This window comes from Pithys albifrons, chromosome 4, assembly GCF_047495875.1.
Source record: "Pithys albifrons albifrons isolate INPA30051 chromosome 4, PitAlb_v1, whole genome shotgun sequence".
NCBI classification, from domain to species: Eukaryota; Metazoa; Chordata; class Aves; order Passeriformes; family Thamnophilidae; genus Pithys; species Pithys albifrons.
The window spans coordinates 56,296,290-56,323,611 of record NC_092461.1 but is presented as its reverse complement, the minus strand read 5'-3'; the positions used below and the strand labels follow the sequence as shown (position 1 = coordinate 56,323,611).

Here is a 27,322-nt window from a genome sequence, read left to right as displayed (position 1 = left end):
AAATATACAAAATAAAAAAAGCAGAGGACTTCTAATAAATGTTTACATGTCATATCTTCAGCTTCAGCTGGTGATAAGACCAAACACAATATGTGCATAATGATGCCTTCACAAAGAAAAAAACATAATGTTTTTAAAAATACCTTTCAAGTACCTCAAATTATTATCTAAAATCTGATAAAACATTAAAAGGGTATTTACTGGTGGCAAAGCAACAGCCAGGACCTAAATGATACACAAAATCCAGCATTTTTTCAGCAGTTATACCTTAGATATTCCTTGACAGTAAAATCCAGAGATGTTTCTGGATATTACTTTGGAAACATTCCCTCTCTTTTCTCCATGCACTTCCCAAAAGGGAAAGAGATCTCAGGTACATTAAAATGACATTACAATGAGGATATAGGACCAATATTTAGACTCCAGCATGTGGAACATCCAGTGCCACATTTTTGTTTCTGAAAAACTCATCCTTTTGGCCTTAAATTTGTCTTCCTCAGTTCCACCTCATTACTTTTTTTTCTTCCAGTTATTAGCATGTTAGACACTGAAAAATATATTGCACTCTCAGTTTGTGTTGTAGATTATGGGAATAGATTTTTCTGTCCCTCTTTGTAACTACTGTGGCATCTCTTCCATATTGTCCTTTGCAGAAGACTGCAGTGATCTCTAGAAACTATTATTGTTTTTCCTGTTTTCCACAAAATAAAGTTTGCCTAGGCCTGCTTTTCAAAACAAACAAACAAACAAACAAACAAATAAATAAGGAATACGTATTGTATTATAAAACTTCTTTTGATCTCGGTAAAATAAAAACTGCTTTATAAAATCATCCAACTGTAATTCTTTAAATACAACACCCATTCTTCTCCAAATTGCTGGTATCTTATTAATGGTTTCCAACGGCAATTCTATTGCGGCTTTTGGTTCACCTCCAGATCCATCATAAAGCTGGGTCTAGGTGTGACCTTCTAGCCTTATTTTATGGCTTGCATTCAGATATTATTTACTTAGGACTCGCTGAAGGTTTAGCACAGCTATTTACTTCACTTTGATTTTGCCATATTTTTGTTCTGTTCCTACAGGGCAACATGTGCTATCAGCATAGAGCTGAAAACTAATGCCAGAGAGTCTCAAAACTCACCAATCTTGTTTGGTATTCTGACAATGTTCTCTCTATTTTCCTAGAATCATAGAATGATTTGGGTTGGAAGGGACCTTTAAGACCATCTAGTTCCAAAACCCTCTGCCATGGGCAGGGACACCTTCCACTAGATGAGGTTGTTCATTGCCCCATCCAACCTGGCCTTAAACTATCCTTCTTGAAGGGAAGATGTTCTTTTTAACCATACAGTCTATCATTTTAAAAGAAAAAAAAATTACTGAATGAGTGGTAGCACAAAGAAAGTACCTTCCTACTCACCCTTAGCAGCTAAACTAAAAGTCAAAGAAAATCTCAGTGATTTAGTACTGGTTGGCTGTAAAATAGGTTGCCTATCCTGAAAAACAGAAATATGATTGCACTTTGGATACACTAAGTATTGATTTGATTGTCATTCCCATTGTGTTTAATTTTATATTTTCCATTTAAGATATTTGATCAGGATTAAGCCTTAAAAAGATGGACTCAAGCTGTTATGGATCTAGTTTTAGTAAATTTTTCCTATCTCAAACATTACCTAAAATTAAAATAGGTTTCAATCATTAAGATATGTTTGTCTGCAAATCACTCTCATGAGAGCAGAAAATCTGTTGAATTTTTTGCCATTATCCTTACATCCTTGGTACTCAGCAACCAGCTTTCTGGGAATAACCCTCTACAGTATCACAGTTCCCTGTACCATACATTTTAATATATATAAGTAGTCTGTGATGTCCCACACATGCTGCATTGAACTTGACAATGACCAGCCAACAGGTTTTCCACAAGTAGGAATAGTCTTTAGTGAGTAAACAGAGGCAGGCAATGAGTAGATAACACACAGGTACCAGTGCCTTCTCTAACAGCTGGAGAACAATCATTCACATGCAACGATTTGAAAATTTTTCTATACTCTGAGATAAAGTTTCTGAGCACCTTTGCAGAAATTATTTTATATGTAAAGGATATTTTGAATGAATTTTTAGTAAACCTTGTCCAAACCAGCTGTTGTTAATACTCATGCTCAAAATTAACCTTTTTGTGTTCTTTTTCATTGCTATCAAAATGAAAATATTTTCTTGCTATTCCCACATATTTGCTTATACCTAAAAAAACCAACCAAACAAACAAAAAAAATCTCTTGGAAATTATTAATTATTAGTCTGCAGAGGTATGAATATTGTTATATATGTTCTTTTATGAAATAAAAGGAGAATATCTAATGAAATGCAATGTCTATTGAATGGAACTGCTCATGAGTGCTGTGTGAATTTCCCTACTGAAAATATTTATCCAGTCACTGGGAAATCTGATTTCTTTCTTCCTTTCCCATAAATATATGTTAACATGTATATTTTTTTTGCCTTTGCCTGAATATATATACACATTTTTACATTAACTCAGACTGCTCCTTAGAATTCAGTTTTCAAAATATTTTATTTGCCCAAAGTGCTATTACTGACATAATGTAATGCAATGTATTCTACATAAACAACAGAGATCTGCTACAGAATTATCTATATTTTACTAACTGGTCAGTTACTGTCTACAGATGCTGCCAGCTCAAACAGTCAGTCTGAAGCATTTAAACTGACTAGAAAAATATTTTCTTGCAAAAGAAGTAGTAGGCATATAAAGAGAAATGCAGACATACAGGGATAAAGAAAAAAACATGCATATAACTAGCATTCATTCAATGGGAAAAAAAAAGTTATTCTGTGCATAGTCAGGTTACATGTCAGTGATATGCATTATCATCCATGGCTCTTTGCAGATTTGGAACATGTATCAGAGAGTAGAAGTGAAAAATGCCCAGTGAAAACTGACCAGCTAACCTCAGTTAAAAGTCAGTCCAGCAAGCAGGGTTTTAGCAGCATTTTATGCCTTTGAACTTCTCCTCCAAACACTCTTTTTGTTTAATTGATTACAGAAGTTTTGGTCATGCAATACTGAAATCAATTGCAAAATTCACATTGACTGACATATAATGGAGTCAAGGCTTTATTGCTCAGAGAAGAGGGACAATTATGTTGCCCTTCATACTGCAGTCACAGAAAACAGCCATAAACATGCCCCACAAGCCTTTCCTTTAGGATTTAACTCTGATTTGAAATAATGTCTTACAATTGATTGTATCTTTATTCTTTCTCTTCAGCTGCTTGGTTTGAGCATCTCTTGAAATTGCCTTAAAACTGTAGCAGTTTGCTGAGAAAAAATAATGCACAGAAACAACCATTGAGCATTAATGTTTTGAGTTCTTAGAGATTTAGGTATTGCACCATCAAAATGTACTTTAGTCTCGCAAGTAATCTCATTTTCCTACCTGTGACTTTTTAAAAAGTGCAGGTCTCCTTTGTATGTAAACAATCTTCCAAGTTATATATTGATATAAATACACATTAAATGAGCATTTATGATCTCTGAAGTCTCCTTTCCACAGAATCTAGGTTAGGTAAACACGTGATGGTCTCACCCAAATCCATACATGAGTTCTTCTCTGTAGAGAGCAGAGTGTAGTAATGGGCAAAACTGAGGATGTCACTGGAGTTCTCCCTAGCAGGGAGCCTGGATGCTGGCAAGAAAGCAGCTATGTCTTGTGCTCAAAAGCATACCTGGATCCTCTGCTTTAGACCGTGTAAGTATCTTGCCATGCGCAGCAGCAGAAGAGAAGTTCCATTTATATAGCTTTCAGTCAACTTGTTTAATTGCAAAAGAGAATTACTGAGCTAGTGTATTAAGAGAGAAAACATTTTAGGCAATCCTTCTTGGGAAATTATATAGTCGGACCTGAAGAATGGACTCTACAAAAGATCGATGTTTTTTAATAGACATATGTTGGGCATTAACGGAATGTTGTTGGGCATTAACTGAATCTTCGGAGATCTATCTGCAGTTTGGTCTCTCTTCACTTAAAAGAGGTAAAAGAAACTGCGAGTCTGTATGTGTTGTATCAGACAGGCATTGAAAAACAGCAGGAAAATGAGTGTATGTATTTTCACTCTCTCAGTTCTGAAAAGCCACCAGCCAAATCAGTTTAAAATACATTTAGTAAAGAAGAAAGAAAAGTTGGGTTTTGTTTTTTCATAATGACATATTTGGCTGTGCTTCAAGTAAATGCAAATTAAGCAGCCAATTTCTAAACGCCGCCATAAGTAGTTTTTTTTAAGGGAAACTGTAACACTTTTAGAATACACTCATATTGCTCACTATTAGAAAATAAATTTTCTAAGCATAAATTATTCAGAAACATTAGGATGTTAATGTAATTTAACACCTCATATGACAGTGCATTAACATGATGCTCTGGGTTCTAGAAAATACAAAATAAGAACAAACCAGTTTATGACAGTGCTTGTGTCTGCAGTAAAGTTCAAAGGATTTAATACCATCTGATTAAGGTGAACATTTTTTAAAAGAATATTAGTGGTCTTTTTATGGAGATGCTATAGTGGAATGGTTCTAGCAATCTTTCAATGTAATGCTGTCATGGCAGAGTCAGTGTGATATATTGAAGGATTTTTCCAATGATGAACGACAGTTCTAGAAATTAGATAAATTTTTTTGTTGTCCTAACTAACTTGTTAAAAATAACATCCATAATAATAATAAAGCTCACTGAAAGGGTCTGTGGAGAGACCCACTGTTGTAGGTTATATAAATAAAATATTGCCCGAGGCTGTGATCCCTCGGTTTGAATCTAAACACTTAATGATCAAAGTCAGTGGTAGAACAAGTTGATTAAAAATCAGACTCTGAATCAGAGAAAGTCTCATCCCATCCCTCCTCTTCAATTGCATCATTCACAACTTTTCTATAACTCCAGTAAGATATGTACCTCAAGACAAATACCTCAATTATATTTTTATTTTACTCTCAGTAACAATGTTTCTATTTATACTAGAAAGAAAACATTTGTCACTTATTTTTTTCAAAACTATTCTGTATAATTAAATATTGTTTGAACTTTCATGCATTAATTTGTATTTCTTATTCTGTGTCTTATAATATCTAAGTCTCATGTAAGGAAAAGAAGAGAATTTTGGAGAAGAGAGAAAACAGAGCTCAGTTCCATGCTATACTGATAGCGTTATGATATTGTGGCCAGACATTTTCATCCTAGAGAAGTAACAGTTCCCCTCTTGACTCTGAGAAAACAAAGATGAATCTAGTCTTGGAAAAAGAAACAGCATCCCATTTTTTTGCCTTGGAAGGAGATCACACACTTGCAACTATATCAATGTCCTCACTCAGAGGATTTGAGGCTAATCTACACAGTGTCCTCTTTTCCTCTTTATGTAGCAAAAAATGTTCGCAAAATTGGAACAGTACAATCTGACAATGAAATAGTATATATCTATTACTTCTGCTCTTTTTCTTTTCAGCTTGTAGCTCTGTCTGCAAGGATTATCTATCTAAAATAAACTCAAACAGCTGGAATCTCAGCAGGTTGCAATGAACCCAGAAATACTAGAGATAGCTATATCCTCTATATGTCTTTCATAAAATTCAATTAATTTCCCCAGTGGAACGATTTCAAAGCTACTTCAGTAATTCAGGTGATATTTATAAGGCTTAAGCAAGTTGTACTCTGAAACAATTTGGTAATTATGGACCCTAACTTCATCAGGTTTTTTTCCTGATGCTATTTGTCATGCCCTTAATTTTATGGCCTGTTAGGCTGCTATGTAGTCTTAAATAATGTGTGTCTAATTAATGCTCCTTGGTTTCATCAACACACATGGGCTACTCCTTCTGGCACCTTTCCTTCCTTATGAGTGCAGCAATATTGTTCAGGTTTGGTACATAACAAGGTCTTTTATTTTTCCTTGACACACAAATTGTAGCCTTATTTTGTCATGTTTAACTACTGGCAAGGTCCTTAAATAAAAAATGACACTGCAGTCCCATGACAAAAGAACAACCAAGAATACATGCCAGTCACACCTGTGTCATTTCCACAGCTGTAGAAATTTATTTGCCATAAAGACGATTAGTTATTTTGATCATTGATTCGTCTAGCCAGGAAAGTAGAGAGTATTAAACAAGGACATCAATTAGCTTGGGATGCGTGTGTGTGAAAGAGTAATTAGCTTGATGCATGTTTTAATCAAAACTGAATGCAATGTGGTCCCAGCAAGATACTACTTCTCATGCACAGAAGAAATACGTTTCTTCAAAGATTTTCATTTTGAACACCTTTAAGAAATGGAATTTTTTTGTGTTTAACATTATCCTGATAAGTTTTGCTATTAATTTTCTTGCTCAAATATGAGACTATGAGTCTTCTGGATTTAAAAATCACAGTGTCTGACAGATCTTAGAACTCCTAGAGCCATGAGTGTCACTGAAGCTTGTGTGTTAACCTGGCAGCATTAGCCAAACAACAAAAGGCTAAGCTGGATGATAAACAATCCACATAAACACAACTTAATCTTTCTCTGCTTGAAAAAAGTGGTCATAGATAATATTTTTTTTAATTGTTAAGCCTGAAATCTCTTCAGCTAATTGTGGGTGTACCCTAAAATCATAGAATAATAGAATTGTTTCAGTTGGAAGAGACCTTAAAGATCATCTAGTTAAAACCCCTGCCATGGGCAAAGACACCTTCTACTAGACCAGGTTGCTCATAGCATCATCCAGCCTGGCCTTGAACACTTCCAGCAATGAGGCATTTGCAGCTTCTCTGGACAACCCCTTCTAGTGCCTCACCAACTTCCCAGAAAAGAATTTCTTCCTAATATTTAATCTAAACATACTGTCTTTCAGTCTGAAGCCATTATAACTTGTCTTATCACTACAGGCCCTTGTAAAATGGCCCTGTTCTCCTTTCTCATAGGCTCCCTTTAGATATTGGATAGCCACATTTAGGACACCCCTAAACCATCTAGTTTCCAGGCTAAACCAACCCAATTGTCTTAGCCTATATGCAGTGCTTATTGTAATGTGGTTAGCACCAAGGTTGCTCAACAAACCAGCAACTCAGAGGCAAATGAAGCTGGAGAATGGCCACTGTAGATTGCTAAAAAATGTTTCCAGGCTTACAAAGATTTGTGTGAAATTTTGAATTATTTTAAAAGCAAAATGCATGCTGGGTTTTTTTTATTCAAAATAAGATCAGAAATGTTCTTCTTGTTGTGTACTTCTTTAAATAAATTAAGATAGATATATTGAGAAATATATGTATGTGTATATATATATAGATTTATAGATAGATAGATAGATAGATAGATAGATAGATAGATAGATAGATAGATAGATAGATAGATTCCTGTTTTGGAATTGCTTTCTTTTCCATTTTGTGCCATTTCTTGTTACACTGGCTGGTACAAAATCCTGTGAATGTATTAATCCCTCTGTATCAGAACTAAGCTGATTGCTGGCTAAGGCTTAAGAAATCTCCATTGTAGCAGATATGTGCTGCCAGTATTTATCATCAGAATCCCTGCACAAGGTGTTTATCATGGGCCATGTGCTTCCAGACTAATGCAATTTTTCCTATTTGAACATAGCCACCTGTGATAAACACACCACACAGAAGAAAAAGTCCTTTATAGGTTCTGCAAGCAGATATGCTCAGTTTTTCTTTCTGAACAGCTATTCTCCTTCTCTGGAGTTCCAGCATAGTTCTGAGAACAGAAGTTTTTCTGGATCATGCTGACAGTTTCCGTGGAAAGTTCATTTGGGGTAAAGGAGGCTCCATGTCAGGAGAAAAGTGTTTACCAGTTCACCAGTGTTTACAGACAGGTGATCCAGGTCAGCTATTAATTTAATCAGAGATGTTCCAGCAGCAGAGGCAAGGAAGTTAGTGTGCATCTGTCCCAAAGTTTGGAAGACTGTTCGATTCCTCTTTTAAGGATCTCAGTACACTGCTGGGAAGTATTAGAGACATGTAAGAGGAAGGAGAAGGAAGAGAAAACGAGACCTATGCAACAGTCTATAACTCAGGTGGGAGAGGGGGAAGTGTTGTTCTCAGTTCCCCACGTGGGGGATGGCAAAGGCTCCTATGGAATCTCCAGATAACAGCTTTCCTTTTCCATTGAGCTCCACCTTTAGTCAACACTGTGGTTGGTTCCTGTGGAAGGTCCCTCTGGCTTACTTAATCCTACCAGCAGAGATCCAAATTGCTTAGAAATAACACCATAATTATGTTAGTCATACAATTTGATACCAGCATGGGAGGCAAACTATGAAAAGGCTTTTTTCTGTCTGTACAATACAATTGTTATTTCTGTGATCAGAGGGGAGATATTTAGTATAAAAACTCAAGAGATAAAAAAATGTAACATTTTTAATTAATTACCATGCTAGAAATTTGAAATCAGATATAACTGGTTTTGACTAAGAAATTAACTGTAATGTAGCTTTCTTCAAGTTGTTTGCTTTAGAAGAGTAGATTGTTGGTGTGTTGCAAATTGTTTGGCATCCTTTTCAGTTACAATAACTTTACAAAATCAAGTTTTCCTTAGGGCAGAATCTCTCAATAGAATATTTTCACTGGGAGAAATTTCTCCCAGTCAACACTTCATACAGTCGATTGATTCTGGCTTTTTCTCAGGAAGATGATTTTGCAACTATGATGAATTCTTGCCACTTTTTTTTCTTGTTTTAACATTGTATTTACCTTTATGATGTTCTTTGGAAATGGAGGTACTGAAGAAAGGTACCAGAGCAGCAATATGCTGTGATTCTTAAGGCTTTGCACTACATATTTAATATATAAGCACAAAAACCTTACATTATTCTTTACATTTTTTTCAAATTTTCCTTTTGTAAACTCACACAATTCAACTATAGTACCAGCAGCAAGAGCGCTCTGTAATATAATGGCTAAAAGGCTGAGTTCTGCCTACATTACAACTTCTGTCATCACTATAGCTAGTTTGGGATTATCCTGAATATCTAATAATTCTGTGTTTTAATGTTAAGTAATAAATGACAGACTGGATCCTTCAAACTCTGTCACTGATTGCTGCTGTTAATAGGGAGGACTTGAATATGCAAGCAGTAGTTACAGAAGAGAACTCACTAGTCAAAGCCTTTTATAGGGACAGTCTTGACAGTCCTAGTCTGCTGGCTTCTTTCCTGAGCGATACGTTTTTGGGCAATATGCACAAAATTAAAAACAATAATTTCCTGCAAAATCATCAGAGCACTTAGTTATTCAAATTTACATTCTTCATTGATGGTCTCATTGGTGGTATATGAAGGTAAGTGCTCACCCTCCTAAATATGCTGCATTCACAGCTGGTGAAATATGAAGAAAAGCAGGTGCTAAACATAAGAAAAATAATTCACACGTAAGCATTTTTAAAGCAAGATTGGGAAAAAAATTTAAATGCTATCACTGCTATGTGCAAAGTAAAAGATGCAATTTTGGTTGTATTTATGCAACTATTTCAAAATCTTAGCATCTTCAGTAGAAACATGTTCAAGCTTATTGTAAGTAATTGTTCATTTACTCTCAGAAAATTACAGGGCAATATATAATCCATGATATTTATCTTATGAGAATATAAGTCTTGTTTGGGTTTTGCATGCCAGTGGCTTTAACTTGCAGGATACTGAAAGGAGATCAGCTAGTAAATGTGCCAAGTGATAGCACAAGGGGCACCCGTGCAGGCAGGAGGAACGTGCCCAGAGCTCAGCTTAGGCTGATGTAAGTGGGACTGACAGGACTGGGTGCAGAGTCAGTATGAAAAGGTGAACTTCAGAAAAAATTGACACTGGTCAAACACAGTGCATTACTGATCACTAAGCTACAAACCCATTCTTTAACACTTGACAAATTAAAGCTCTTTTGTTGTTTTTTTGGGTTTTTTTAATCCATGTTGCTGAGGCAATTTATCAGAGCATGAGGCCATTCATAACAATACTAAAGAAGCTGGATACAACTCAATAATAAATATATTTATATTTTATTCCTTTATTCTTGTGGTATTTCTCTATACCTGTTTACAGCTTTTTCTTGTTTGCTTTTATGGAGTTTCTGGAGCATGTATGATAGCTCACTGTATTTTTCTTTCTTCCTGATACACCACTTTACTGCTGAGAGGGCAGAAACAGGTAACCATGGGAGTTTATGGGTGTAATTACTCTTACTTTCTGATTTAGCATAGCACTCAAAATTTTTTTCATTTGATAAGACCACAAATATGCAGAGAACACATAGGACATTTTTATGTCCATGAAGCATGACATTTTAGATCGTGTAAAATCTAAGTAATTTTTGTTCTGTTTATTAACTTGTACGTGTAGCAGAGTGGATTAGTCTGCATTTGAAATGCCTCTACGTGTAGCAGAGTGGATTAGTCTGCATTTGAAATGCCTCTTTCTCTTGACTGTCTCTGTCTCTTCCCACCACCATTACAGCATTTAGATCACTATCAAAATGCTCGGTGTTTTCCCTATTTCTTGGCAGTTAAAGCCATAACATTCTCAATTCTACCTCAGTTTTACAATCTTACACACACTCATCCTTTAGTTGATTATGTTTCTTTAAGCAGAAGTAGTAATGCAAGAATAAATGCCTGAACTTGATAAAACCAAGGAACAGCAAAACTCTCAGCTAAATTTCAATTTCACAGGTACAAGCATTTTAGATATTAGGAATAAATGAAGAACCAGTTCTCTTCTTTTGAACTAATTCTGTTTCTAGTATAACAAAATGACATGCTCCACTGCCCACGCTTTCTATGCCAAATGGATTTTTTCTTCAACTTTTACAGTATTAACATCTGTGATTTCTCAAAAGCACACCTATAACTCAGTATTTTTATTGCTTTCTGGGTGCCATTGGGGAAGACTCAGTCCTTTCCATGCTAGCAATTACTATCTAAGGTTACAGATGAAGTAAAAATACATTCATGAGGGAATTTAGAGACCACTGGTGTTAAGATGAGGAAAATAACTGCGGTCAGCAACAGGTTCATGATTAGAAGGGAAAGAGTAAGCTAGTGGTTCCTTACTTTTCCTTTTTAATCTTCTGTTCACCAGTCTTTCAGTTTATTATCTTGTATCTAATCTTTTTCAAAATGTCAGGAAGATTCATATATGCCATAGGTTAAGAGACCTGGACTGCAATGAACTTTTTGTTCAGTACTTTCACAGAAGAAAGTTAACAAACTCTTACTTTGTGTCCTAGTTAAAATGGCAGAGACCACAAAATGCATCTTCAAGAAATTATATCTACATGAGAAATTTAAATAAACTGTGCAAAAAGATACATTCTTCATGGTTATTTATTAAATCCCTAATCCCAGTGGCCATTTACTTTTCAAAGTGATTCTAAATTTTATTTTTTCTCTAAAACCTATTCTTGGTTCAATCATAATTAAAAAAAAAATGCAGCAATAATTCATTTCATCTCTGTGGAGTTAGTTAGAGCCAAAAGACAGAAGAAATGGTCTCTGTGTCTTCCTCTCAATTACTTTGAGAAAACTTAAATCCAAAAGCACAAAATATGTTTGATCCCTATGTGGGCCATTCATTTAAGAGTTGGACTCGATGATCCTTGTGGGTCCCTTCCAACTCAGAATATTCTGTGATTCTGTGCCGTGAATACAGTCAAGTGCTTGGACATGGTTACAGGAACAAAGCCATATGATACCTTTCACATATCCCAAAAAATTGAAGGGTAGTGCCATGAGGTTCAGAAACAGACAGCAGGAGCAACTTACTCCCAGTACAGGCTGGAAGTTAAACTCAAAGAGCCTCTTTGGCTAGTCCCTAGCCAGAATTTGCCTTTCCAGCTTCCAGAAGGCAGCATAGACTTGCTGCACATACACCCAAGGGACAAAAGCCACCTTGTATTTTTTACAAACCTCTGTTGACCATATCTGTGCCATCATATAACAGTGAGCACAGTAACCAATTTTATATGTAATTTTCAAATTTATGTCAATTTTTTTTCAATTTCATGTGGAGCAACATAGGAGAGAGTGAAGGAAAAGATATAGTGGGTGGGGTTTTTGGGGGTGGTGATTGTTTTTTAATGGCAATTGTCTTTTGGACTGATTTGTATAGACACATGCATACTTGACAAATTAAACTAGAAATCTTTCTTTTTCATTGCCTTGTGGGTGAAGCCATTGGGACAAATAGAAACTATTGCACTGCCAAAAGTATTTTTAGTTTTGACAAAGTTACAACCTAGTTACAGAGAGATAGCTCTGGTGTTAGAGTTTAAAACAGCCCACCATTTCACCTCTTGGACTGTAACTCAGGTATGACTAGGTCAGTAAAAGGAAGCTGCTGCTGTGGTTGCTTTGTGAGACTGGGTTTTCTAGTGAATCATGTCACTCAGTGACAATGGCAATAAGTCAATATTTCAGTTAGCATTGAAGACACCTCTATGAAATGTTCCTGGGTTTTTGGACACACTAACACTTTCCCAGTGTGCTACCTACCACTGTGACAACACATGGTACAGCTGTATACAGCAGACGCCATGCCAGTGTTGGTGAGCCCAAGCAGATGGGTGATTCCTGGATGAGGCTGCCAGAGGTCCCTGTGGTTCAAGCATTTGCACACCAAAAGGAATGTGGGGCATGAAAGGTGGAGTTCCATGATCACCAAGGAGGCACTCTGTTTTTCAAGATGGCACAATAAATATGTAGGGTGGTGGCCCAATATGACATTGCTTATGACAGTCTTGGATATAGCTATTTCCAGGGCAGCCTGTCAGGCATGCTCAGTCTTCACAATATGGATTGCCTTAAAGAAAGCTTAGCTTCTATGTAGCTCCCTAAGAGAAAAGACAACATGCAACAAGTCCTGTTTTAGAGAATAAAAAAGGGAATTAAGGATGTTGACTTTTGCAGGTATGTGTGTAAGAAACAGAGGTACAGAACAGATGAATTTTGAAAGTAAATAAAAACTGAGACTTTCTCAAAATATAACTGGTTCTATGGTTAATTGGTTATCTGTTTTTTGGTTGTTTGTTCGGGGTTTTTTTAATACTGGAACATAAATTGGTACCTAGATTAATAACCAAAAGAATTTTTTTCAAAATGCAGTCTTTAGGCTATGCTACCCATGGGTTAGATGTTCTGTGTCTTCCTCATTGCCTTTTTGACAGAAGTGTGGATCTTTGGCTTCCTACCTCTGTTCACAGTACAGGGATTTAGCACTGCAACTTTCTTGTGTGATTTCTATTGTTGAATAAAATAGTAGTCAGTGAAATGGTTTATTGAATAAACAAATATACATAGTACATACCTAGTAAACAGCAGAATAAAATATCTTATTATTTCATATAATAAAAACCCAAAGCACTGCATATTTAACTAACACTATACTTAAAAATTGGTGATGAGGAGTATTTTCTGAGGCATGTGAATGAAAACTGCATCTGAACTTTGAACAGATTATTTCTGGGATGTCAGAGACTGAACTATAGAAGTGACTACATGTGCAAAAAACCTGTGATTCAACTCCCTCACAATATCATCCTATAACAGAAGAGAGGTTCAAACTTAACTTTTAGTAGAACCAGCAAAATCAAAGACTAGTAAATCTCCCATACTATTCTGCAGATACTGCATTCTGTGAAACTAGAAAATTTTGCCAAGTGGAGATTTAAAATTTAAAATATTAATGTTTAAGCTGTATTGTTACATTAATTACATTTTTACCTCTAACATGGTAGCTTTCCCAGTGTCTTCTGGTTATTTTGTACACTGATTTTACTATTTCTTTAATTTAAAAAGAATTAAATAAAATTGAATTCAGCTAAAGATGTGATAGCTAGAACCTTTCCTAGGTTGGATTAGGAAAACTTGGAACTTGATAATCTGCATATGGGGGAGACTTTCCATATGCAAATGCTCAAACAGATAGCTCACTCGATAATGCATGAAAAATATGTTCCGGTATTTGTAAATGCAAGATTGTATGCACAGACCATAAAACTTCATTATACTCCTCTGTGAAAAGCAAGACCTCAGTTTAGTCCTTAGAGTCCTAGAGGTTGTCTGTGCCAGGCTAGATAATTTCTGCATCCAAGATGCTGCTATGATATGCTGTTACACATGCCAAAAAATTTTTCACAGGCAACCCACAGACTCGTATGTGAGCTGCCCAAGAAGCAATCAGAGGTACGAAGAAGGGCAGAAGTAAAGCAGGATGTATCCAGTTTATGCATATTATGAGACCTGAGTGGAATATTTTTATTCTTAAAGGGATGCTCTTAATTCATTTGCCCTCCTGTTCCCTGTCTACCACACAACAAGCTGTGTCTCTCTCTGACAGCTGAAGTCTGTGTCAATGACAGTACTAATCCCTGCCACGCCTGCCCTCACTCATTGTTCTGACATGGCAGCAATACCATTTCAGTTTTGGCATCCTAGCAGACAAAAATTTGCAGTGCACCATCCATCATGACTGTCCTCGTGGGCATGTGTCACCTGGGGCAGCATATCCTGAAAAACCCATTGAATCCGAAACTGAGCCACTGTTATCGGCAAGTGGGGTTTGTGTTCCTTTGAGGATAGTCCTTCATAATCAACTGTATCACACACATGCCCAGACTGCAACTTTTATCAGAGAAACAAAACACATAGTTTTTAATTTAGAGAGTACAGCCAGATATTAAGGATTCTGTGGGCATGTTTATTTTGCACTTCTTGTAAAAAGGGACTTACAGACTTTTAATATATGATCAGGGTTTGGAGGGCTGTGGTCTCATAAGGACAGTAGGTTTGAGCACTGTTTTCATATAGGAGAGATGTCAAACCTTGAACTAGTCATTTGAATGCAAGTGAAGCAAATATGGACCTTTCTGTGTTACTTAAAGCAAACTGAACAGTTAGAACAGCTCCTATTACCAGACAAACTTAAATGAAAAACTGCTGAAAAAAGCTATGAATCCACTCCAAATACTGTTGCATCCATCACACATCAGAATGTGGAAATACCTCAAAGTAAGTTTCTGGTGGGTAACTGATACTTGATCTTGGCCACAATGCATTTATATGAGCAGAAGCTGAGAAGCATTTCCATTTCTGGTTCCTAATAAGCTCAGCATTTAGAACTCTTCATAGTGGAAGTGGGGGTGAGGAATAAAAAAAGGCTTCTTGGGTATAAAACCAAAAACAAAACACAACATGAACACAAAAAGTTATAATTGTCATTATTGATTCTCATGCCTTTATGGTGGTGACTCAGTACCATAGTGAATGGCATAAAATGAGGTAATGAATGAAGAAATGTACTACAATTTATTGTTTCCCAACATTATTTTAATGTCTTTGTGGATCACTGTACAAAAGGAGAATGAACTGGGAATGGGGGGGCATCTGCTGTTAAGAAAACAATGCAGAACTGCATGGAGCAGAGTGGACAGTACAAATAGCACAATGCTCAAGTACACAGCCATTCCCTGTATAACACTTTTTTCCATAAATACAGCTGCAAACATCACACAATCAGATGGAATTGCCCTTTGTCACTTTTGGAACACCATCATTATAGGCCATGACATTCTGAATCCCTAGGAGGCTTTGTTGCTAGATGCGCTTCTTCTTTTTCCCAGAAATAAAGCAACTTGAGTTGACAGTGATCTTATGAATGAGCAAGAGGCAAAAGTAAAAACATGAGAATCTTCTTCCTTCTCACTGGTGTTTGCTAGAACTCCACCTCTGTAAGTTTAAAACAAACAAACAAACAAGTTAGTGTTCTGATTATTATATGATATATGATTGAAAAGTATATGAATGAAAAGTAACTACACTGACCTAAATCTGATTTTACCTCAGACTTGAATGGAATGTTACACTAATACTGAGAGCTTAAACTCTCATCCAAAGTTGTCACCTTTCTTATAAGAGCACTACTTTTCCATTCTGACCTAATTGTTTGGAAAATATGCAAAAATATTTTTATGTATGAAATTATAAATTCTTAAAAGTTTCATAAATAGTATCAGTAATCATGGAAAAGGGATTGTAAGGTTGAGGTTTCAGAGGAGCACAGGTTTGCACAGCTGGCTGTAGAATGTTGGGTCAATGTATATCAGGCCACCATAAATATTTTTAAGGTTTAGTTGCGTCTTTGGCTCTGCTTCCAAGCAAAAAGAGAAAAAATATGTCATAATGTTAACAGCAGTGTCTGATAAGCAGCTGAACATAAGGAAACAAAAGATTAGGAGAGAGTATGCTGAAGCAATATGTTGAATCACATTCATTTTTATTCAGAGGGATCATTCAGTCCATTGTTTTTCTCTGGACATTTTTGGTTCTTGCAATGTAAGATTTAGCAATTTAATTTATTCTTAAAAATTAATTAAAATAGCAATGCTAAGGCTTTAAAAATCTGCCTGTGTCTTTCTTCTCTCCTTGTACTCCCTTCCTCATTTTAAATGACAGGCATGAGATTAGTGGTTTATGCAGCATGTCCAGAAGATTAATGTTTCCAGGTGAGCTTAGAGAGCTGTTTCATTTGAACAGCCACCAGAATTTCTCATATGTAATGAGAAACATATGTAATGAGAAAACAAAAACCAAACCAAAACCAACCAAGGAACCAAAGAAAGAAAGAAAGTCCAACAGTTTTAAAAGTTGCAGGTACTGAGATTTAAAATAGGTCCTTGGCACCAGTCTTCCTTTAGCAATAATGATCCATAAGAATTTCAGATATGACATTTCTGAGACTAAGGAGTGTTCTGTTTGCTATATTAAAGCAATTGGCTCCAACATACCCTTCAACAGCAATAATCTAACTCCAGATTCAGGAATTCTATATTGTTCCTTTGGAAACTTCTATTTTCGGAAACTGTGTGATGAAGATGATTTGCAAAACTTAACAAAAATTGTTCCAGTTGAAAATACATGCTTTTATTGTAAATATTTTCACACACAAGTACACACATACAAATATATGAAGAGAAAGGAAAATTCAGGAACCTCAGGTACGCGTTTGCAACATGGGTGAAAATTTTAATCTGGGGGCTTGGAAGTTGTGTCTGTTTTAACTTTGTGATGAAACTGGAGAAGAAACACTATTCCTTCTAGTGTGACTCAATGCAAAAAAAAAGGATTCTGAAGTCTTTACAGGAACCTGATATAAGCCCAAAAAACCTTAGAGGAAGTGAATGTTCAATTGACGTTCGTTGTCTTGTCTAGCTCAATATATTTCTTACCCCAACTGCAGTAAAGATTAGTTTCCAAAGCCTTTTTAGAAACATTTGTGTTGCATATTTATGTGTAGCTTGCTCAATATAATCACATTCTGAAGAAATAAACTGGAAATCTTATGATCCCACAGATTTCTGGGGAAAATAATTAACTCAGAGTGAAGGAATTCTTGGTTCTTATGATTTCTGAGCCAAAATGGCATATCATCTTAGTGAGTAATAGAAATCAATAGTTTGTATGGTAAAGCTAAGGTAGACAGAAAATGTTAGCGTGAAGCATAGAAGTGAATCCAGTTAACTTAAGAGGGTGCTGAAAGTTCAATGAGAGCTTCGCTAGCACTGTGTATTAATATGCACGGAAATTTAAACTTTTTACCTTCTCTAAAATGAAAAAGAAATAACCCATATGCTCATTTTAGTAATACTTTTGACATTGAAACTTGATTTACTGATTTTAAAAATACTTTATTACCTAATATGATTTTTAGCAACTTATTGCAATTTTTCCTGATATTCATTTATTATATGTGCAAATTCTTGTAATTGATAATATTTACTACACTTTAAACCACTTGTGGGAGAACCTCTGAAGCAGTATGTAAAATATATCTGCATGCAAAAATAAATATAAATCAACAAAGTCTAATGAATCTCTGGGAGAAGGGTGATGTTTTACGTTTTAAGAAAAGAGTTTCAGACATGACTTCTATGATTTTGGTTCTTACTGATAAGTGAAATGAATAGTGTTTGAAAAATGGTTTGATGGTATAAAGGGTAGAGGGATTGCAAGGCCAAAGCATTGGTGAGAAACATATTTTTTCATTAAAAAAATACACCAATGTGATATATCAGCAAGAAGAACACAGTAATAGGATATTTATGTAGTCAGAAAGGTTATTTGAAATTGTAGTGATTTCAGGTTCCAGCCAGTACCAGTTAGGTACTAACAAAATCAGTATGGGGGTAAAGATAAAACATCATGCTCTAGGACTTAAAGTAATCCTAAACTACTAAGCATTTTAGGAGGAGAATCATGCTGAAATGATAAGAGAATGGAAGGAAAATAATCTTGCTTCTAACTAATTTGAGGTTCTTGTGCCTACTTCCAAAGCATCTGGGGCAGCTGGAGGCAGAAAACTACAGGACATGAACTATCAGTCTGACAAGATATTGCATTTTTCTCTATTCCTATCAACTCTTTTTATATTTTCCTTGCAGAAATGCCAAAGAGATACAAAGAAAACAACACTGCTTATCATTTGTTTTGAAGCTTGTCAGTATTTCTAATTATTAAATGTTCTGCTTTTACAATAAGCTTCTATGTTGTTGCAGTTTGGTTGTCAAATTGAATACACTGGGCAACTTCATGCACTGGCAGTGAAAGAGAGTTAGAATATGACTAAATATTGCTAATACAGAAATATAGGATTTGGCATAGCTTTCTTCTGTATATCACCTCCACAACATTATTTTCTTCCATGTGCCAAATATCAATGGAATTATCTCCACTTCTGCTGTCTTTATTTAACCCAACCCTGACATGTTAATAAAATGGTAGGCTTTAAGTTAGAGAGTATCACAGGGCATTTTTCTTTATATCACAGCTATGTTATTTTTAATAATACTAAAACCATTATACTATTAAGGGAATATTTATAGTTTTTACGTGATAGCATATGAGCTAATTCTGTGAATGTTGATCAGATGATTTACAATGCTTGAGTTGCAAAGACAAAACTTTTCAGAACCCTATTATGTGGTATACTGGATAAAAGGAAATTTTTTTTGTCAGTGAGGATGGTAAGGCACTGCACCCATTGCCCAGAGAAGCTGTGGATGTCCCAGCCCTGGAATTCTTCAAAGGCAGGTTGAACAGGACTTTAAGCAATCTGATCTAGTGAAAGAAGTCCTTTCCCATGGCAGGGGAGTTGGACTACTTCATGTTTAAATGCCCACTCTACAAGGCTCCTTTGTAATTCTATGAGTCCATAATTTGGGGCACAAGTTTTCATGAAGTTGGTACTGAAAAAGATTACTGTATCTCAAAGGAAATGCTAAGCAATTTCAAATTGAATTTGGAGTTTGAAAAGATCCTCCCCCATAGATCCCCTAATCCAGAAAACCTGGAAAATTAAGATCGTGGGCAGAAAGAGATTATATAGAAAGGAGAAATGAACAGATGGAAGTAGTTAAGATTAGTTGTTTTGGGGTAGTTAGCTTATTGAGTGACGTGGGACCAAGATGAAATCTTAGATCATCTGAGAAGACAGGAACAGTGAAGATTAAAGGAAAGATTTCAAGTCAAAGAACAAGGATAAAACCAGACATGTTTCAGAGAGGAATATGATTGTAAAGTTGTGGAAGTGCATTCGGGGCTGCAGAGGTCCATTTCTCTCTCCCCCACAAGCTTCCTGTGATCAGTGAGCAGCATTGTTTCAACTCAGTGAAATTCAGAGCGTAATTCCTCTGTGATGTGTTGTCAGCCTGCATGAAAGCCTGTGGGAATACCCTCAAGGTCAGATGTACCACTGAATGATTTGACAGCAAAATTTAAGGCGTCAAATGTACCCACCCCTAAGTGATGACTAATGCCAATAAACCCCAGCCAGCCTGCCCTCACACTGAAACAGCACCTTGAAGGTGTTCATCCATATTTTCTGTCCCAAACCATCACCTACTGCCTCTGCTCCCTGTCCATGGGGCTGGTGAGATCTCCTGTGCAAACCACAAAAGGCCTCAGGCTGCAACATGCAGGGTAACATGTGCATTGCAAAGCACCTCTGTGGAAACCTTTCTGCTTGTTACACCCAGAAAGCCTTGGCTACATTTGCTATTCAAGATTATGACAAAATGCACTTGAAACGTGAACAAACTTCATTCAAGAAATATGGTTAACAAGTGCAGACAAACTAATCTTGGTCATTTTTTTTCCAAAATGTTTTTATTGTGATGGTTATTTTAGGAAAAAATATATTTTTCTTTGTGTTTGATTTAATAAAGCTGATCACATTCAATAAAAATAGTGATAAAAACAAAAAGATTGGGACAATGGGGATTGTGAACTCTCATATACTACAGATTTCAATCATCATGAAAAACTATTGCTAGAAGCATGAAACTTACATTAGTAGGAGAGTTAAATAAAAGGCCGTGGGGTAGAGAAAGTAGCCAAGTATTAGAAAAGAGAGAGAAAAAATGTAGTTTGAGGATGAGTTGAAAATTACTGAGATTCAGGGCATGTTCCCTAGAATAAATCATATTGAAATCTGAAAAAAAATAGATGAGAGACTTTCATACTCTATCTGCACTACACTGTTTAATGTTGCTGCTTGAGGCTAATTGCAATGCTGAGAAACTCAGACATCTAGTCAAACATGAAGCTTTGTCTGAGTCTCATGGTAAAAACTATATTTTGTTATTAGAGAAAAGGAGCAGAGAGTTTGTTGGCTGTTATTTTGTAATGACTGCTTGATCTGTAAGAAGACAGGTGCTCTTTATTTTGTTTGTAGATATCATCTTTACTATGATCAAGAGAAAGCAAAGGCGATCCTCTTACACCTCACTGTCTAGGAAAAAAAGAAAAAAGCTATAAGTCAAGGACCAGTTCTGCTTCCTATTAACAGCAGCAATGAGAAAGTAGAGTGCAAGCAGGAACTGGGATTATATGAGAGTCCCTGCTAGAACTTTTTTTTTTTGGCTGGGTAAGCTTATAATTAAAACAGCTTCTTTTTTCCTGAAGATAGCAGAAAGTTTCTGATGCCCCTTTTTTTCTTATATCCTCATGGCAATGTTAATCTTCAGTATGTGCAGAATTTGGTACTCCATATGTTAAACAAGTACTTGGTATGTAGATATTCTGTTCTCTGGGAGGGGAAACAGAAGCTGAAAACTGGGACCAGGAATTTCTTCCCAGTGACTGTGTTGTTGTTTGAGGCAGGAGGTGCAGGGATGGCAGCAAACAGACAAAAACGAAGGCAGACCAATGCTCCATCTCAGCTGTGAAGTACATTGTCTTCCATTCTGCAGCTGACTGCTGTCTCCAGGGCCCTGAATGGTTTGTGATGGGCACATAGACAGGATAGGATTTTCCCTTTTAGCTGTTGCCTGTCCTGACACCAACCCAGTTCCCTGGGGAACAGAAAAAACTTTCCTGCAAGACAGCGCCTGACACTTTTGTTACTGAATGGTGATAAGAATGATAGCTTATATAACCCTATAGCCTCATTTCATTTTAGAAGTATTTAATGAAAGAAGACATGGTTGAACAAAGCAATTTCATATACTATTCAACAAGCAGCTCTTTCTGCATGAAGCATTAACAATAGCTGTCATCTTTGTACAAGAAAAGGCCTCCAATTACTTCAATGCTAAGAGAAAATCCAAATGCAGCTGAAAGCCCCACAAGTAAATTATTTTTAATACCATTATGGAAAAGAAAAATGTGTGACCCAGACCTTCGTTTAATATTTTACTAGCCTTGAAAGTTAATTTGAGCATGTGTTCAATTTTCTGGGAAATTTCATCTATAGCGCTGCACAATTTGGGCACAGAATGGAAGAGAACTGAGACTAGTCCTTTTTTTCACATGCTAGAGAGGGAGAAAAGGGAGTAGATGAGATGTAATCAATGGAACATATAAAGAAAGTCTATGATGTAAAAAATATCATATGACTTCATTAAAATTCCTTTAGCAGGCAGCAGTGAGATTTATAAGACTAGTAGATGGAAGAGTATAAAAGAAAGATGGATTAGCTTTAGCTTTGCAGGTGTTCAGTTATACTGTAACTCACATGTCTATAGGCTTTCTCTAAATTACATCTACCTCTTGGTTTTCCTCTTCTATCCCACACACTTTGTGTCATCTGAAAGAGGAGAAAATGCATCCTGATTTCTCTCTATGCATACCTCTTTGTCTATATAGATTGTACATTCATTGTGTGAATTCTTTCTCTGTATGTTAATTTAAATCACCATTTTTTCCATTAAATCTTTGTCTAAAGCATAGCTGATTTGGAAGCAAACAATGACACCATTTTCATCCGAAATCTTAAGTCAGACAAGCATAGAATTTTTCAAGGAATATCTCAGGTTCCATAACTGTTCGGAAGAATGTGTGGAAGAATATCTGATGAAACATGTCTTAGAAAATCAGCTTTTGAACCATAACGTTGTTTAGAGTTTTCTTGGCTCCAGGTCTCAGTTTCCAGTCTTTCTGACATGAAGCCCACACTCAGAGGTCACATCATTAATACCTAATTATAGGTACTTGGATCAATTCTCTTTCACTGGGTGAAATGCCAGTCAGCACTGGTCCCTAAGTCCTGTCCATTGTCTACCTGCATCTTGAAATTGCATGGGAAAGTACTTGTAAACTGTGGTAAAAGTCATGCCAAGAAAAAATTTAACAATTTAGTAAAAGAGGTAACTCAGGAGTGCTGTGAAAGGGCTCTAATTTTATAGGTTAGACTCAGACTGAGACACAGCCTCTAGATCTGCAGCAGTAAGCCTCAAAGTCCCAGTCTTCATGAGTCGAACTAGTATCCATTGAAGCTTTTTGTTTATGGCACTTGTTGTTGTGAAGTAAAACAATTAATTGGGTTTGGGTTTGTTGTTTTCTTTTAAATGACCCTTTTCAAAAAAAACTGAAAGGCAGGTGCTAAGAAATACTGAAATACTTCTAAGGTATGAATGCTCTTTAGATATCATTGCTTACTCTTATAAAGCCTGTCAACTGTTGTCTTCAGGATCAGATTCTCAGGTTGCTTTGCCAGGGAATCTGCGAGCAAAGCACCAAGGCTAGCTGATACTGCCTCTCCAAAAGTAAGATGTTCATGAATCAGAGTCTCCCTGGTTATTAATTGACTGCCTAGAGGAGGTAGGAAATCCATGTTAGGAAATGGTCATCAGAGAAAGGTAGATCATGCTGTTCTGAGCTGCTTTTTCAGACAAATTTATGTAGCCATTGAATACAATTGCTGCCCTCTATAATGGTATTCGTACTCTTTTAATAGTTATTTTTAATTTTTGTTATTACCTACTAAGAAGTTTTCAACACATTTACAAATGAAATACCATGCTTAAAATTAGATAAATTCTGCTGATGACACACAACCCTGAATGAAGTCTAGATCTTATATTTTAACTTGCTTCTGCCATGATAACAGGAAAATATAGAACTGGAAATGCATTTCTTTTAATAAAAAAAGTAATCTCATTTGTTTCTGAAAGCACAGAGAGACCAGACTACTGTATTACAATGTACTGTTGTCTGCATAGTCGCTTTTCTATTCATAATGATTCCTTAGTATTCCGAATTTCAGTGATGAATTTATCTTAAAGTGAATGTCTAAGTGAATATTTATAGTATACAATAGAAAAAATAATGTGAATGTCCCTGGGCTTCTCTGTTCCTGCATAGAATCATATAATCATAGAATTGTTTCAGTTGGAATGGACCTTAAAGATCATGTAGTTCAAACTCCCCTGCTCTGGGTAGTGATACTTTCCACTAGACCAGATTGTCCAAAGCCCTATCCTACCTGGCCTTGAAGACTTCAAGGGATGGAGCATCCACAACTTCTCTGGGGAACCTGTTCCAGGATCTCACCACACTCACAGTAAAGAATTTCTTCCTTATATCTAATTTAAACCTATTCTCTTTCAGTTTGAAGCCATTATAACTTGTCCTATCGCTACAAGCTCTTGTAAAATCTCCCTCTCCAGCTTTCTTGTAGGCTTCATGTGGGTATTGGAAAGTTGCTGTAAGGTCTCTGAAGTTTTCTCTGCTCCAGGCTGAAGAATTCCAACTCTCTCATCCTGTCTTCATAGGAGAGGTGCTCCAGACATCTGATCATCTCATTGGCTTGCTTCAATAGACCCACATCTTTCATGGTGTGGACCCCAAAACTGGACACAGTATTCCAGGTGGGGTGTCACAAGAGCAGTGTGGAGGGACAGAATCACTCCCCTTGACCTCCTGGCTATGGTGTTTTTGCTGTAGCCCAGGATACAATTGGCTTTCTGGGCTGCAAGACCACATTGCCAGGTCATATAAAGCTTCTTGTCCACCAACACCACCATATCCTGTTCTCAATCCATTCTCCACCCAGTCTGTATTCATGCTTGGAATTGCCTGGCCCCAGGTGCAGGACCTTGCACTTGGCCTGAGGTTCACACAGGTCCACCTCTCATGGACACCATAATTTCCCTCCAGTGTGTTGTCTGCACCACACAGCTTGGTGTCACCTGCAAACTTACTGAGTGTGCAAATCAGTCCCTCATCTGTGTTCCCAAAAATGCTAAACAGCCTCAGTCCCAACACAAATCCCTGAGGAATGTCACTCATCAGCAAGTCTCCACTTTGAAAATCTACCCATTTAATACAACTTTTTGAGTAAGACCATCAGGCAATCCCTTATCCATCAGGTGCCCAATCCATCAAATCCATGCCTCTCCAGGAGCAACATGAATGTCTATGTCACTTGTCAAGTTGTCTGGCACATATTCATGTACATGCACGGTATCTAATTTAACAGCAGAAGTAGTGGTATGTCTGCATTCCATAGGGTGGGATAATTAGCACAGGTAAATCTCTGTGCTGCAGCCAACAAATTTATTTGACACATAGTTTATGATCTAGTAGATGTAAATGTCTGCTATGAAACTAATGATGGATGAAGGAAGAGAACTAGTTATCTCATAAGATTTCCAGTTCAGATAGAAATAATCTATCTTGTGAAATGTTGACAAGTTCACTTCTAATCTTTGTTTGAAAATTGAGGCTGGAGTAGATAGTACTGAAAAATAACAGGGTGAAAATCTGTTCGAACTTTTCAAATCATTTCCTACATCCATTCTTAACTCGCTCCAAAGTGCAGAGCTATTCAATCATTTTCATATTAACAGAAAAGACCTACAGTTTTTCTATGAACTATTTTCTGTATTGAAGAGAATTTTTGGCTATTACTATCTGTATAAAATAGTTCATTGTTTTCTGCTGGAATCTTAACTGATTCTGAACAGCTTTGCTACTGTGTTTCTTTCAGTGTTATCTTTTTGACATTTTTGATTGAAATTAAGAGAACACAAAACAAACTGCCCTTAGCCTTTTTAAAAAGTGTGTTTTGTAGAGCCTCAAATGTAGGTCTACAAGAATAATCAACAAGAGAATGTTGATCTGTCCTGGAAGGATATGAAAACGTTTTTCAAACTTGTTTATGTTCATATGCCTAAGAATAGTGACTGGGGATATAGCAGATGAAAGACATGAAAAATTTGTGAATATTCTGGTTGTGTGAAGATGATACCGCAGCCTCAGGTATTTCCCAAGAACAGATTATAATTCTACTTTTTTTTCCTAAAACCTGTCCTAGTTGTAGTAGAGGATGGTGAAAGTCAATGCAGTCAATGACCTTAAAGCTGACATATTTAAATAGTATGAAAAGGTCTAATTATCATAAGGTCATAGGATAAAAATTTGTTTTAATACTGTTATTTTTAGGAGTCAATGGAAATGCAAGAAAGCTGTCATAATGTCTCAGTGACTTTCAAAATTGATGGATGTTTACTTTGTTGATTGACCATTGTATAATTTATATTTCTTGAAACAAGAACATCATAGCAGATTTTTTAACAAAAATGGAAGACAAAAATAATATGTATTCAATAAAACACGTACTTAAAATTAAGGGCAGGAAGGCATTTCAAGGAGGTACAAAAATTGTCTCCAATGTTTGGCCAATTTCAGAAAGCTAGTTAAAACCAGAAATTAAATATTTTATGAAAAATTATGATTTAATAGTAATACAACTCCTACAAAAGACACTCCAGTCAAATTTAATTCAAAGATGCTTTATATAAAGAAAATTTTACTAAAATATTTTATATGATATAGTTCTAGATGAAAGCATTTAATTTCTTATCCTTGTATAATTTTAAATGTGTTGGCTGAGCTCAAAATATCAAATTTAGATGGCAAATAAGCAAAATTCTTTTAAATTATTTTTAATGTTTGAAGCATGAAATTTGCAGTGAAAAGCATTTTTTGTAAAAAAACAAACAAACAAACAAACCCTAAAGGATATACATTTCCAATTTTTCTGACTTTTAAAAAAGTCAGATTGTTGGGGTTTTTTATTCATTGTGGTAAAATATAAATACCCAGTCCATAAGTCTTAGGCTTTTACTGCATCTTTTGAGATCAGGAATAATACATAAAAATATTTCACCTTTTAGCGTCACTGCAATGAACAGTGTTGCTTCCGCGTTCTACACCTCAGCCTTCTACTTCTCTTTTCCCTCCCTACACTCAATTTTACATTAAACACAGACTTTACCAAGAACGTGTATTTCCTTGAATGTCTTGATTACCATATGATTCCATGTTTAATGGGATATGATGTTTTGTCACAGCAATTTTACACTGAAATAACTCCAATGATTTTGTTGACTGCTACTCTTTTTTTATATTAGTGAATCTGAGAAGAGATTTAGCTGCAGCATCCCTCAAATTGCATGAAATTTGTTTCCTAATAAGGAGTTTCACTTTATTCATGTGAATTGTTGTAATGTCGACTTGGGAACATTCAGTCAGAGTGGAGGAGCTATTTATATATGCTTGTGTTTATATAGACAGCCTCCTAAACTCAAGGTATTCTCTGCAAAAGAGTCTGTGCTTCTCCCTCCATCTGTCACTGTTATATCAATCATAATGAGGGACATGTATTTCCAGGTATGTCTTTAAGTATGATTCAGATGAAAAGACAAATTTGAGAACAAGCATGACTAATGTCTGTATAAGCTTGACTTTTTTTTTTACATTTCAAGGATAAATATACAGTTATAAGTGAACTTTTAAAAAGCGTTCACAAGATTTCAGATTTTGTTGAGAATAATAAATATCTGCCTCAGATAAAGCATTTGCAAAAACAGATTTTATCTGAGGAAAAATGCATTAAGAGATACTCTCTTATTTGCTTTTGAAGAGTTACTTTCTGAGTGGACAGTGCAGTAGCAGTTAAAAATCAATGTGTGTTTCTCTAGACCCTGCCTAA

General features: G+C 36.0%; 1 protein-coding gene across 3 annotated transcripts in view; it reads left to right on the top strand.

Moving 5' to 3' along the window:
• Positions 1-27,322, top strand: part of RALYL (RALY RNA binding protein like) — a 370,788-nt gene that overhangs the window by 266,486 nt on the left and 76,980 nt on the right. The window lies entirely within an intron of this gene.